General features: G+C 54.7%; 1 protein-coding gene across 2 annotated transcripts in view; it reads left to right on the top strand.

The window, feature by feature from the left end:
* The first annotated feature begins 581 nt into the window (after positions 1 to 581).
* Positions 582 to 14,254, top strand: part of SIK3 (SIK family kinase 3) — a 42,960-nt gene continuing 29,287 nt past the window's right edge. For both annotated transcript variants that reach the window (XM_032229252.1, XM_032229251.1), the window contains exon 1: positions 582 to 757. The gene's annotated coding sequence lies outside the window, so the exon portion shown is untranslated. The remainder of the gene's footprint in view (positions 758 to 14,254) is intronic.

The raw sequence follows: 14,254 nt of genomic DNA, 5'->3' as shown, positions 1-14,254 counted from the left end.
TTTCCTCGCGGCTTCGCGGCCGTATGTCCTGCCACTGGCCGGCGCGGAAAGGCGAGTGGCGGAAGCCTCCCTCCCTCCGTGCCCGGCGCCGACCTCAACTTGACCGCCCGGGGAGGCCTGGGGCCTCCGCGTTGAAGGGCGCAAGCGGGCTGGAGCTTTCCGGGAACCTTCGGCCCGCCAGATCGGCGTCGGACCGGCGGGCCTCGGGCGGCCTTCCCGGAAGTCGCCGCTGTTTCCCCCGCAGGCCCCGCGCCGGCGCCGCTCTCCCGAGGCCCCGAAGGCGAAGCGCCTCCCCGACGGACGCCGAGGCGGCTTGTGCCTCCGCGCGCGCCGTAGCGCTCCCCCGCCAGCCAATCGGGAGCTCCTGGCGGCGCTGACGTCCTCCCGCGTCACGGCCGCCGCTGCCGGGCGCGCTCCTCCCCCGCCGGTTGCTATGGCGGCGGCGGCGACCCCGCCCCTGTGCGGATGAGCTCACGCGGTGCCGCAGCTCCGGCAGGCGGAGGAGGAGGAGGCGGCGGCGGCGGCGGCGGCGGCGCGGGGTCGGCTCCTTCAGGGTAAGATGGCGGCGGCTGCTGCGGTGTCCGGCGGCGCCGGGGGGGCCCCGCTCGCGGCCCCGGGCCCCCGCCTGGCCCCGCCGCCCACCGCGGGCCGCCCTCCGGGCCCCGCGCGCATCGGCTACTACGAGATCGAGCGCACCATCGGCAAGGGCAACTTCGCCGTCGTCAAGCTGGCCACGCACCTCGTCACCCGCGCCAAGGTGAGCCGGCCGCGCGACGCCAGTCCCAGGCCTTCCCGGTGGCGCCCGCGGAGGAGCCCCGGCCAGGCCGCCCCGGGAGGGAGGGAGGGAGGGAGGGAGGGAGGGCGCTGCGGCTCCTCCGCCTCGGCCCGGGGATTCGCTCCTTCCTCCGCCGCCCCCGAAGCCTCGGCCGAGGGGCGCCCCGGTCTCCAGGCGGCTCTGTTGGGCCCCTCGGAGGCGCCCGGGAGGGAGGGCGGGCGGGAGGGGGCTTCCTTTGCTTCGGCCTTCCTCCGCGGGAGGAGGGGGCTTAGGAGGGGGCGACTGGCGGCCTCTGCCCAAAGAAGCCCCCTCTCTCCCCCTGCCTGCCTGCCTCCCGGGGCCTTCCTGCCGGGGGGAGCCGGCCTCTGTTGGAAGGGGCTCCCGGGGAGCCTCGGGGCTGGCGGCTGAGCCGGGCGCCCAGCGGTTGAGGGCGGAGGGCCGGGGCCGGTTCGCCCGGGACGGAGCGAATCGCTTGGAGAAGTCGGAGGACTTGAGCTCTGGCGGGATCAGCGTCAGCATCCTCCCTCGCGTCGGACCGGGTCGGGAAGCTTAACCCGGCCTAAGGTGTTGCTCTGCGGGGCTGGCGGGCGCCGCTGTTTCCGAGGCAGAGACCCCTTTCCCTTCATGGCATCCCGGGGGTCGGGCTGCCCCGCGTGAGTCTGGTCCAGAGGCCCATGGCTGTCAGGGCCTGCCGCGCCTGGGCTGCCTTATCTGGCGCTCCTGCTGTCTGCCTTGCCCCCCCCCCCCCGACGGCTGCCCGATCTGCAGGAACCTCCCCCCCCCCCCGGGGGTGTCTTGGGATGATCCGGCAGAGCCACCGGGTCACCTGTGTGCCGAGGCTTCCTTCAGGGCAGAGAGCAGGCCAGGTCCTTCTTGCATCCCTGAGGCTGGAGGGGCAGTGAGATCAGGCGGAGGCAGCCTCCTCTTAAACAGCGTCCCATGTAGGGGACCAGGGAGCCCGCTTGCCTTCTCTGTTGCAGCATCCTCCAGAGGTCGGGATGGCTCCCACCCTGATGACCCTTAGAAAGCCCTGGAAGACCTGGCTCTTCTCCCAGGCCGAGGCAGGGGGATGGGGGATGTTGGCTTGGCTGTGTCTGCCTTCTGGACATGTGTGATCTACTTTTCTTTTTGCCCTTGGATTTCAGTCATAAGACCACTATTTTGTGGCAGCAACATTCTTGGAAGTTCACCTGATAATGATTCTTTTGTGAATTGAAACAGTATCTAGATGAGAGAAGCTTATTGGCTGAACACTCTTACCGTATTTTAAACCAGTTACTTGCATCAGAAAAAAAAATATTTTTCCTGTGTTTAGGATCCTTGTACAGAAATATAGTGGTTTGTGGGATCAGAGACGTTGACTGGCATCTGAAATGCATCCTGAACCTGATTAAGTTCGACTCCTGAGTGGAGAGGGAACAGTGCTCATTAAAAGCTGAGCCTCTGATCGGTCTGAAAAATATGCACTTCTGCAGATGAAATCTCTTTTTTCCTCTCCGTTTCTTTGGTCCTTGAAGCTCAGCTACATTTCCGAAGGAGATCCTGATGAGCAAAAGGTTGTTTATGCAGGATTTCTCTATCTTCTGTGTTTGGTGGCCTTTACTGGTGATGGTCCTTGCAGTGGTTCAGAGAGCACTGGCTGGCCTCAAACAGATGTAGAAACAAATGCACAATGTTTTATATATTCCACCTGAGAGTTTGAATGGTTCAGTCAGGGGTTAGATTTGGAGTAGGAATAAGGTCGTTATGGGGAGCACCCCTTCCAAAGGCTAACCACTCTGACAGGAATCCTGCCTGGAGACGGGCTTACCTGCCTTAGGCAGATGGAGAGGTTTATGCGGCACTTTTTTAAAAAACTGGGACTTCAATTTTATAATAAAGGTTTTTTTCAAGTTGTTTGAAAGTTGTAGAAATTTATTTGAATGTGTATTATCTGAAATATTTTTATTCTGTTCTTCAGAAGAAAGAACTTCCACAGTTTCAACAGAGGTTAATAAAAAGATGTGCCCTATTCTTCAAGTTTCAAAAGCAGCACAAAAAGAAGGAGGACTGGAATAATAATGAATTCGGAATTAGGTTTTACTTTAAGAGTCTTGGAAATGTCTAACTGTGATGAAGAAAATCATGAGAGAATCCAAAGGTTGCTTATCAAAACTGATGATTGTTTTATCAGACAAATACAGCAATTGACATCAACCGTCAAAAAGGTTGGCATTCAAGAGCCAGAGAGTGAGGATCTAAAGCCGCCCTCCTCCTCCTCCTCCCAGGGCAAAGGAAAGGGTATGGGATGCAGAGACTCACCCACCATACCAATATCCTGCAGGCCCTTGAATGCCAACCCTTTTGTTGACCGATGCTCTAACGCTTTTCTTTGGAATCTCACATGCAACAAGAGTGCCCGGCTGATGCCCAGGTCCTCCCTCACTACGTACCATGGCTCACAGTCCGGAGTGCAGCTTCCAAGGGTCCTGTGGGGGTGGGGCGAGCAGAACGCCCCTGCCCCCGTTACCCTTGCATTGTTCTGAGGGCTCCTGGCTTTTTAGTGGGAGAGGATGAAGGACTGGGAATGCTCTGGGCTGGGGCTGGTTTTTGCCTGTGTTCTCCGAAAGGCCCAGTGAGTCTTGCCTGATGTCCCTCTTGCCTCCCTCCCTCCCAGTCATTTGGGGAAGGAGAGCCAGTTTCCACATCCTTGAGATGAGCATGAGTGAGATGTAACTGAGTGGCTGAAGAATCTGCAGTGGGCTTCAGTTCCAGGCCTGGTGGCTGAGGTGGGAAGGGCTGCCTTGCTGGAGGTTGCCCTTCAGGAGCTTCCCTTGGTGGAGGTAAAAATAAGAGATTGGGGGTTTGTTTTTGTTTTTTCGGCAGGGGCGGGGGGAGAATAATTTTATGTATTTTGTGGCTACTTTGCTGAAAGGACAGCCTGTCTGTCGGGGGAGCCTTTTGTAGGCCCCACCAGGGAAGGGCAGCTGTGTTGTACCCTGTTAAAAGCCCCCCTCTAGGATGGAGGCGGCAGGCAGGCAGCTCAGGGCAGATCAGCTCTTGGCCTGCCTGCTTGGCTGCTGGGCATGAGAGGACGCGTCCTCCCCTCTGGCTCTTCTGCTCCTTCCTGGCGTGCCAGAGAGACTCCTGTGCCTCCTGAACAAGGCGCCCTGGCAGTTCCTTCCGCTTGCCCTGCGTTTCGGCTCCGACCAGCACCACGGACGCTGGACCTTCCCCTCCTCCTGCTGGATCTCCTGGGGAACCTTTTTGTGCCATTGGTCAGAAGCCCCCCCCCCTTTAGCAGCCCCCCCCCCCCCCCAGGGCCTGTGGCTTCTCTCTTGGAGGCAGGTTTGCAAGGGAGCCTCTGTCGAGAAGGAAGCTTCCGCTGATGGGGAAGGGAGCCGGGAGCGGCTGCCAGCGTCTCCTCTCAGTGATTCCCTGGGTGCTTTTTGAGAAATGGAAGGATGTGTTAAATATTATTAACACTATTAACTACTTTATCTGGGCTCTGGATACTTTTGTAGCTCAAAGGACGTTGTGGGTATAAGCATTCTCTGGAAGTGCTCAATCTGTGCAGCGCAATTCCATTGATGGAGCCGCTCACACGTTGTTCCCGGGGACCCTGAAAATTGTGGCTTAAAGTTGTGTGCCATTGATGAGAGGCTGCTGGAAGTAGTTCGGCTGTTGATCCCTGTGCTTGCTCCAAGTTCTCCGGGGGAGCCTGTTATTTTCAGTGGCCTGGCGAGAAGAGGCTCAGCCTGATGGGTCTTTTGCTTGGCCTTCCTGATAACGACCGAGGCGGCAAGCCTCTGGCGGCCTCCGTGCTCATCAGGGGCTGTTATTGTCCTCTGCAGAACAAGAGCGATACTGTTATCATTTTCACCAAGACTGAGTCAAAACCAAAAGGCTCCTCAGACAGTGTTTTGTTTAGTGTTACTCTTTATTGCTCTTGGCACAAGTAACAGAAGGGGAGGAGAGGAGGAGAGGAGAAGCTGAGAAGATGCCTACTGTAGGACGTTGTCCTGGGTGGAGAGTTTTGGAATCAAAGCAATTACAGTCACCCTGGAACACCAGGGAGGCATCGCTGTTCTTTTCCAGTCCCATAAAGCTCCTCCCGGTGAGTTCAGGGACAGGTTCATGTCCTTTTCTTGGGAATAATCCGGAATTGACTTGCCATTTGCCTTTGGCCATGATCCCCTCCATCTAGGCTGCAGTCCTGGGATTTCCCAGCAGTCTCCGTCCAAAGACTAATCGGCTCCCTCCCTGCGGAGCCTTTATACCTGATACTTTATACCACTGAGTGACTTCGTCCATCGAGGCTGTTTAGATACCCTATATGTTAATTCTCAGTCTAAGCTATTGTAGAATAGCAGGAGAAGAACACCTTTGAAATCTCAACTGTGTGGCCTAAGCGGGACGTTGCGCGTAAGTCCTCTCCCTAGTCCTCTCCCTTCTTTGGGGCTGGTCAGGTTAGTCTGGCCTTGCTAGCCAAGCCGAATGTTTCGGTCAACAGGTTTATTGCCCTTTCCTTTTCACCCGGAGTGCGGCCGAAGGTCTTCCATCTTGCTCTTTGAAAGCAGACAAGGTGCTCTTTAGGAATTGGCTGGTCAAAGACCGGAGCAGTTTGCAGGTGCTCTTATGCTGCACAACTGCGAAAGAAGTTGCACTTTTCCTCCTCTGCCCACGTTCACTTACTTGCCTGCTGACTATTGATTTGCAACTGGCTGTAGAGGTTTTTGAGAGTATGGATGTCTGTGGGAACTAAAGCCTCTGTTTAAACGCAGATAAATACATCTCCTCTCCCAAGAAACTGCAGTGGGCATAATTGGGGAGAAGAAAGGCTGAGCTCTGTTTTCATGGCCCTTTGTCTTCTGCTTTGGAAGAGAGTCTTTGCCAGTTTAGTAGAGATTTAGTAGTTCCACCTGATATTCCTAGAGATCTGCCGGTGGGCTGACCGTAGGCCGGGCTTCGTCAGCAAGAGGATTTTTGCTTCCCCTTGTATTGTTGCGAGGGGAGTCTATGGGAGGAAATGAGTAAATTTGCTGGAAAAGGGAATAGAAGCTTGGTTTATGCCGAAGGGGATTACCTGGGCGGGTGCAGCTGGAGAAGAAGCTATTTTGGAGATCCGTGTGAAATCTGTATCAATGGAATAACCGTGCATTGGCACTATGCAGTTTAAAAATGGCACCCAGACAACCGGAGCGCTTTAGATTTTGAGGAGGGCAAACGTGAGCTTAAGTCCCGTGGACCGAGGTTTTTCCGTTTAGGTTGGTGGGCGAAATTTGTAGTCTGATACATCTGGAGGTCCTGAGGCTGCAGAAAGAGGAGAGGTGCTGAAGCTGCACTGAGCCTCGGGCATCTGGAACCAGTAAGTGCCAGTCAAGCAAGGAACTGCGTGGACTGCAAAACAATGGCCTCCCAGCTTTCACCATGGCAACCAGGGTACCTGTGACTCCTCGGGAGGAGAGAAAAAACCAAAGAGGGTAAGTTGGGTGGGTGGGGGGGGGCAGGATGGGAGACTGGCATAGTTTTGAAATTGCTTTCACAGCCAGAATCTCCTGCATGGGACGAAGCCCTTTGTGCCCTGGGATATGGAGGATTCAGAATGGGACGAGTTCTGCAGGGAGAAAGAATGTGGTTCCCATAGAAAAAAAGATGTATGAAGCCACCGTGACTGATGGCAGAGAGGGGATTGCGGTCTGGGGGCACCAAATAGACAAGTCTTCGAATATAACGGATGGAAGAAGCCATGGGGGAAATCTAGCTCTACTCCTTGCCCCAGGGCCAACATCTGTTTAAACATGCCAGGCTAGGAGAATATCTGTGGAGAGTCATCCAGATTATGGATGTCTCAAAGGTGTTCTCTCTCTCTCTCTTCTCTTCTCTTTCTCTTTCTCTCTCTCTCTCTTTCCCTTGAGAAAGACATTTTGCTCCTCATCCAAGAAGCATCTTCAGTTCCGATTGAAGAAGCTTCTTGGGTGAGAAGGGAACCGTCTTCCTCAAGGGGAAAAAACCAAGTCCAGGAGACTCCTCCACCACCACTAAGGAGAGGCTCCTGCAGCTTCCCTATCATTTAAAGCCAGGTTCTTGCCTTGCCTTCTGGCACTGAAGAGACGGAGGAGCCCCTTGTCTCTAGGACAGCCCTTCAAGATCTCCCTCAGCCTCCTCTTCTTTGGGCTAAACATACCTCATGTCTCCAAACTGCCCCCCAGCCCCACGATGGCTTTCTCCAGCTTCTAGAAGCCTCTTTCAGCAGCAGATGGAAATCGAGGGTGTTGGGATAAATGCAAAATACTGGTTGCATTTCTTGGATGCAGCCGACGACTGCATTTGCCTTGTTGGCAGCTGCGTCCTGCTTTGGCTTACATCTTCATCTTGCATTTATGTCATAATGGTCATCATATATTGATTCCGCAAGACGCAGATAATTTGAAAGGTATCGCTTGCCACTCTCGTCCGTCCCCTTCCACCCTCCTTATGCTTCCATTTCCCACCCAAAGGAAGGACTTCTTCGCCTTTGTCTCTGCTGGAATTCCTCCTTTTGGCATCTTCTCGCTGTGGGGCCCAGGAAGGCCCTGGAACTTGATCCTGCCCTCTAATGTGTTTGCTGTCCCTCATCTCTGTGTCCACCATACATTTAATAATCCTATTTTCTAATATTGCAGAAAGAAAGACCTAGAACAGAACTATATGGTATGCCTCTCCATACCCTTTTTCCACTTGACCCAGAACTCTGTGTGTGTGTTTGTGTGTTAGGGTTGTTCAACCAGCCCTGCATCCGCCCAGTGACAGCAGAGTCCAGCCCACATTGTGTTGCTTTCTTAGGATCTCAAAGCAGGCTCTTCAGATACTTTGCTGAACTTGTGATTATATCCCCAACATTCTTTTGGTCAACTAACAGGTTACTCTGTCTAAAAAGCAGATCGGCTTGTTTGGCGTGTCTTGTGCTTCTTTAATAAACACTTGCTGGCTTGTGCTGAGCACCGGGGTCAATTCAAAATATTCCCCAACCGGCAGCTTCAGAGGATTGTCCAGTTCCTGCCTCAAGCAGCCCCTTCCCCACTCTTCAGCTCCCTGGGCAGGCAGCGGCCTGGTCTCCCGGGGGTCTCCAGGGAGGACAGAAAGGAGCTGAGGTCCACACGCAGGTCAGGGCCCTTCAGTGGGGTGGAAGTGAACGCTGCGGTGCTTAAGTCCATTTGGGTTGCCCCTGTTGGCGCTTGGGGTGGTTTGCTGCTCCGACGGGCCCACTTGACTTTTGGGGAGAAATCCAATGGGAAGCAGGGATTCCCCTAGTCCACCGTCCTTCCCATTCCCCCACGCCGGCTCTTATCTCACAGTCCCAAGAATGCGCTCTGAACACTTTCCCAAATGTTCTCCATTTCTCCGTGTCTGTGTTTGCTGATTATTCTGAGCCTTTCTCTGCCCCCCCCCCCCCGCCCTCTGCAACCCCTGGAGGAACCAGGAACCACTTCAGTCCCTGATTGTTTGGTGATGATTCTCATGAATGGCCAAACTTTTACTCAGCTAACACCTCCGCGATCTATGGATTTATAGCTTGGACTGTTGCCTAACAAAGTGGAGGGAGGTTTGGATTGTCTTTGGGAACTTGTGCTTTTAGGAGGGATCCTTGTCAGTCTTGTGGATGGTACAGTCTTACAATTTTACAGGCCTGATTACTGTCCGCTTGGGACCACCAGACAATTTCAGACTGGAAGCAAAACACAGTTTCCCAAAGAAGGTGATTTGGTATCGTTGTCAAGAAAATTACGTGGATGCGTCCATGAAATCGCTAGGAACTTTGCCTTTTTGCCTTCCGAAGCCTCTGGATGTCCCCTCCCTCCAAATACACGAAAAATTCAAAATGACGTTGATAAGAACAGGAAACAACCTGATGCTGACAAAGGATTGGGGTAGGAGGTTTCATTTCTGCAGGCCAATAATCCAGTGCAAACGTATTGGATGAAGTAGAGGCAGCTCCGACTGTTTTGGGAGTAGTGGCCCTCCTCAATCCCAGGACACTGTAGCAGAAATACCTTTGTCTTGTTTCTTTGCAGATTTGGAAGGACGTCCTCGTTCAGTCTGGCTGATAGGATGAGGGAGCAGGCTGTGCGAAGGACAGGTCTATGTAAATGGATATAAGGACTCAGCATGCTGTCGTAGGCTGTCACTGCACAACACTGAAGTGTGTTATGTTGGCCCAGATAACATGCATGATCCAAGGCAGCCCTGGGTTGGCGGGTGCCTTCGTTCCTCTTCACGGAATGATGATGATCCCCCGCATACATGGGCTTCGTAGCCATGGTTTATTGAACAAGCCAGAATTGCCTGAATCCAGGCAGTCGCCCAGCCATAAAGAAGCAAAAGGTATTTTGTCTGGCTGTTCTAATCACTGTCCGAGTTGCTGGGCTGGATAACAAAAGGCCGATTCTTTCATCTGGCTGAAGTGCCCTTTGGTTCTCGCCAAGGGCTGCCTTTCGTGCTCATACACCATGGCCACACTCCCCCTTCTTTCGGAGGAGTTGGGGCAAGCTCCTTCCACTATCACGAGGTTCAGCTGCTGCTCCTCCTCCAGGGGGAAGGGAAGACCCTCCTGCTGCTTTTCTTTTGGGGGGGGGACGTGGAAGATAGGCGAACTGCCAAGTCATCCAAAAAGAAACTCGGGAGTCCCTTGCCAGGGGATAACCTCTCTCTTATCTGGTGTCCCTTGTAGGTCCCCTTGTCTCCTCAGAACAGACGAGCTGGATGCAAACCTCCTTCCACAGCAACACACCCCGAAGACCGTGTGTGTTTGTGTGTGTGTGTGTGTGTGTGTGTGTCTCCATCCCCAGGCTGTTCCCTGCAGGGAGCCAAGCCCTTCTCAGCCATGAGGCAAGAGACCCTCCTTGTCTGGGGATGCTCTCTTCAAAGACCCCGAAGGGCCAGGTTACTGAAGTCATGGGTTTTTTTAAATTTTTCAATTTGAAAAAGCCAGGAATGTCCTTCTCCAGCCATGAGTATTTTTTTTAAAGTTTAAATGAAACATTAAAAAATAAATAAAAATCATATTCTCTGAAATGGCTCAGATTCCCCTATAGCGAATATCCCACATTATCATATTGTGATTTCTAGAATTATTCTTGCTGACAGTAGCATTTCCCAAAGTAAGGGAAGGGGCTGCTTATCACGGTGGCTGAGCTGGATCCGTGCTGTGCATTTGGATCAGGTGGCCACAGGAATCCTTCATTGGCCGTAACTTCGAGGACTGGCCACGAGCTGTTTGTTTAGCGCCAGCGTCACTTCAAATGGCTTCTGAGCAAGCAGTCATTATGCGAGGACTTCCTGCATGGTCTGACCAAAATGATTTCCTGAAAAAGAAAGCAGTTTAAAGGCTGGGTAGCAACCTGGGAGGAAGACAGAGGCAGAACGTAGATTTTGTCCCCTTTTTACACCCGGCTTCATTTCCGTCAGATGATGCACTGCGAGATTCGAAGTTCCGGGCACTGGTTTCCCCTTTGAAGTTCAATCCAAGTGGGTTGCCGGCTGGAGGGCTCCGGTCGGGGGAAGCCGCTGCCACGGTTTCTTACCCCAAGCCGGGGAAGAGGAAGGCCGAGGGTGATGAGGGCGGGAGCAGCCGGGCCTCCTTCCTGCTCAGGGGAATCCGCTGCTGCTGCTGCTGTTAGCCCCCCTGACCATCTCTGGAGCCTGCAGGCCTCCTCACAGCATCAGGATCAGGAGGTTGCCCAGGGGTGGCGGCACAGCGGAGATGGAGGAGCCACGCTTGTGTGGGATCAAAGCACCCTGGAACCCCGCAGAATTCCCAGGACTCTGGGCAACTTTTGCTCCTTTCCACTTGTGGCTTTCGCCTGGGATGCTTTTCTGATGAGCTTGTGCAATTTCTGTGCTTTCACCCTATTCAAGTTGCAACAGGAACCAGCAATTTGGGAGCGTCAAGATCCCGCATTTCGGCCAGTGGCAGATGGTTTTAATTTTGACAAAAGGCTGGTTGGCTGGAAGCCGCCCAGGGGACGATCCCTCCGCCAGGACTAGTCACCAGACCAGGGGGGGCCTGCAGACGGCGGCTGTCCTTAGCTGGTGGCACAAGGCTTTATCTAGTCACAGTTACTGACTCTGGAGAAGGAAGAGAGGGCACCTCGCATTTGCCATCCCTAACCAGTCCTTGGGCATTTAAAAGTGGGACGTGTCAATTCAGATATTTTCTAGCCCTGGTCTCAGTTTGTGATTATCTCAGAAGTTGCCAAGCCGCACAAGGCAAAGGCAGGGACTCTCTGGCTTCCCAAGTGTGTGTTGGGCCCCAACGCCCCACCAGCCCAGTCGGCAGCGTCAGAAGGAGGAGATCAGGCGCTTCCCTGTTCTTGGGGGTGACTGAGAGTGACAGCCCATCACTCCCAATAGCTCCTCAACCGCTGTAGAATGGGGCTCTCCTCTGGGCTTGGAGAAGTCTATTTGCTTAAGTGATCTGAGTCTTCTTCCTCCTCCTCCTCCTCCTCCTCCTCCTCCTCCTCCTCCTCCTCCTCAGGCGGAGCTCCCTCCACCCTCCCCTCCCTCCCCTCCCTCCCCCAGTGGCATCCTGAGGCTCACCTACAGCTTGGTTACAGCTGAAAAGGTGGTTTAAAAGCACGGAGCGAGTAATTTGACCTGTTCAGTAATAATGTAAACAAGAGGAGGAACTCTTCCTGGATCCATGGAATAATTGCCTGGCGGTGCAGTCGGAGGAGCAAGCACCTGGCATTTCATTTCCCTCCAGAGGCCAAGCGAGGAGCCGTATTGGAAAACAGACCATTTTCGTTCTGGGTCTGCAGCGGCAGGAGCTGGAATGGGCAGCCTTGCAATTAAGCAGCCCCCCCCCCCCCCCCGAGGTTATCTGTCATCTTGCCTGACTCAGGGAGGTCAACAGCTATGCTCCTCCTGGGACTGCAGAGTCTCTTGTCTGGGGGTCTTTGTGCCTGCTTGCGTGGGTACCAAAGCACCAGAGCCAGCTCCTCTTATCTCTCTGTGTGTGTTTGTGTGTGTGTGTGTTTCAGACAAAACACATGATAGGGAGGGAGCCGTTTCCCAGGCGGGCCAGGGGGAGCGGCCCAGAAGGTCAGGTGTGAGCTGCAGTGGAGAGCGAGCTCTGATCTCCTTGGTGGGCCTTCTCCCTTCCTTGCTCTTGGGACAGTTCCCCCCCCCCCACTTCTTCAGTGCTCTGTGGGCGGCAGCCACCGTCAGCACCGGGGTGGTGGTGGTGGTGGCTTGGTGCGTTCTAGGCCTCTCCCACCTCTATAGCACGGAGGGGTAGATGCAGCCCTTTAATCTCCTGGGTTTTCCATGGCAGCCATGGCAGCATTCCTGCCCAGTGAATCATTGTGACTGGATAGAGCTTTTCCTGTAAACACGTGTATTTTTATCGAAACCTCATACAGTAGCAATTTTTAGCCTGTATCCTGGGCTGCTGCCTTGGCGTAAATAGAGGACAAATGGAGGTGGTGGTGGTGGGTGTGCTGGGGGCTACGGCCTGCCCCTCGGTCCCCATGCATATTACAGGGCTGAGGCTGCTTCCCCAGGACTTTCTTGAGGCCGCAATGATGCTTCCTGCCCTCAGGCGCACCATGCACAGCCAGCCCCCTTTCTTGAACAAACAAGGCCAAACATTCATTGGGCGGGGGGGGGGGGGGGAGAGGGCTGGATGTGAAGTCCTGGCTGATAAGAGGAGGGCTGCAGGGACTTGGAGCTGGCCCTGTTCCTTTTGGCTCCCAGCCTGCTCTGGGCCATTCTGATAAAGGAATATTTCAGCCGGAGGGAAGGAGAGAAGGCAGAGGGCTGTTTGTTTAACCTTGGAATGAAGCTCAGTTTTGCCCAGGAGGCTGAATCAGGCAGCTTGGCACCAAGCGGCACCGCCAGAGGTTCTCCTCCATCCTCTGCCACTCCAGTGCAGGGAAGCCTCATGGTGTCTGGAACCGGCCTGGCTTCAGTTTTCAGGAAATGCAGAGCTTGGTCCTGAAATGGCCAAAGCAGGAGGGCCGCCGAGAGGACGCTGCCTCCTCTCCAAAGGGAACTGAGGCTGTCCCTGCAGAGATCTGGAGTGTCCAGGCTGACCACCGGCTGCAGCTGGCCTCAGGAGCCTTGCAGGCTTCACCCAATGAAGGGCAACACCTGGAATGGTTTCTCTTAGCCCACCGTTCAACCTTCCTCTTTTCCACCTGTTGTCTGCAAGTACTTCACACAGGCGTTGATCAGCACTGGGACCAGGGCTGAGCCCTGAGGCACTCGACTTGTTCCCGTTAATGTGGAGCCATGGATGAGGTGCCTGGTGCTTTGTCTGCTTCTCAGATATGCCCAGAGGGTTCTTCCCAAGTGACCTCGCTCTCCTTCCCCTTCTGCCCTTCCTGGTTTTTCTTTTCCAGGATGGAAGATGCTCTGTGCCCCCAGATTCAGGGTTTGCTGCTCCGTGGCTCTAGATGCACACGAGACGGGGGGGGGGGGAGGAAATGCTGTTGAATGGTTGTGCCTAAAACCACTTTGAGGTCCCAAGCTGGTTGGAAGAGGGAAGGAAGCCTGATCAGGGGAAGGAGGGCAAGCACAACCTAGGCGTGGACGTGTGCGCTTGTGTCAGATATCTCACAACTTGTGTCCTTAATGTCCAAGCGATCTTTGGGAGGGGACCCTTCCATGGGGAGAGCCGTGTGGCCCTGAGATCCTCCTGGCAGCCTGGCTTTTGCCCTGGGAAAGGGGATCTTTTGCCAGCAGCAGCCGAGGCATTTCTGGGCCTGATGCAAGAGCTCCGGTGGTTAGGACAGCTCAGCCGAGCGAGCGTCCCTGGGAATGTCCCTCGCCCTCTGGGGCCTCCCGCCTTGTTCTGCCAGGAGCGGAAGGCATTTTCCCTGCTGCAGAGCGGAGGCTGTGCACTTGGGGCTGGCCTCCAAGGAGGAGCCCCAGAGGCTTTCAGCTTCAAATGGCGAAGGAAGAGAAGATGATGGATTGGCAGTGCCACATCTGTCCTTCGTTGGGGAGCTTTGGCTGGGCTAAAGGGAAGCTCACGGATGGTGAGAAGTGGATTGCCAGAGACTCTCTGCTTCTGGGGTTGCTGAGCTTTTTATGGTCTGGGGATGATTCATCCCGGGATTGTCTCTCTGCATTTTGCCTCCCCCCACCCCCGGTGAGCGGGGGGGGGGGGCTTTTCCGTGTGCAGCTTCAGCCTTTCCTCTCTCTAGAGGACAGAAGGAGGCATCCCAGGGAATGAGTTGGTGGCCTGGGATTCCTGCAGGCTCCCTCGTTCGATCTGCTCCACCTCTTCAGGAGGGCCACCCATCCACGTCACTCTCTTGCAACTCCAGCCACGGAGAGAATTTTAGGAGACCTTTGCCCAGCATGGAGCATCCTTGCACGGGAGGACAGCTGAGCTGCAAGGCAGGAAGATCTTTGTCTTCTGGAGGGGGGGTTACGCTTTGGGGGGGCTGCAATATTTGAAAAGGCAAAGTGCGATATGAAGAGCTTCTGGGGAGCATCCTGCACCCGTTTCCT

Source organism: Thamnophis elegans, chromosome 13 (assembly GCF_009769535.1).
Source record: "Thamnophis elegans isolate rThaEle1 chromosome 13, rThaEle1.pri, whole genome shotgun sequence".
NCBI classification, from domain to species: domain Eukaryota; kingdom Metazoa; phylum Chordata; class Lepidosauria; order Squamata; family Colubridae; genus Thamnophis; species Thamnophis elegans.
The sequence above is the reverse complement of the archived record's forward strand: the minus strand, read 5'-3'. Positions and strand labels throughout refer to the sequence as shown.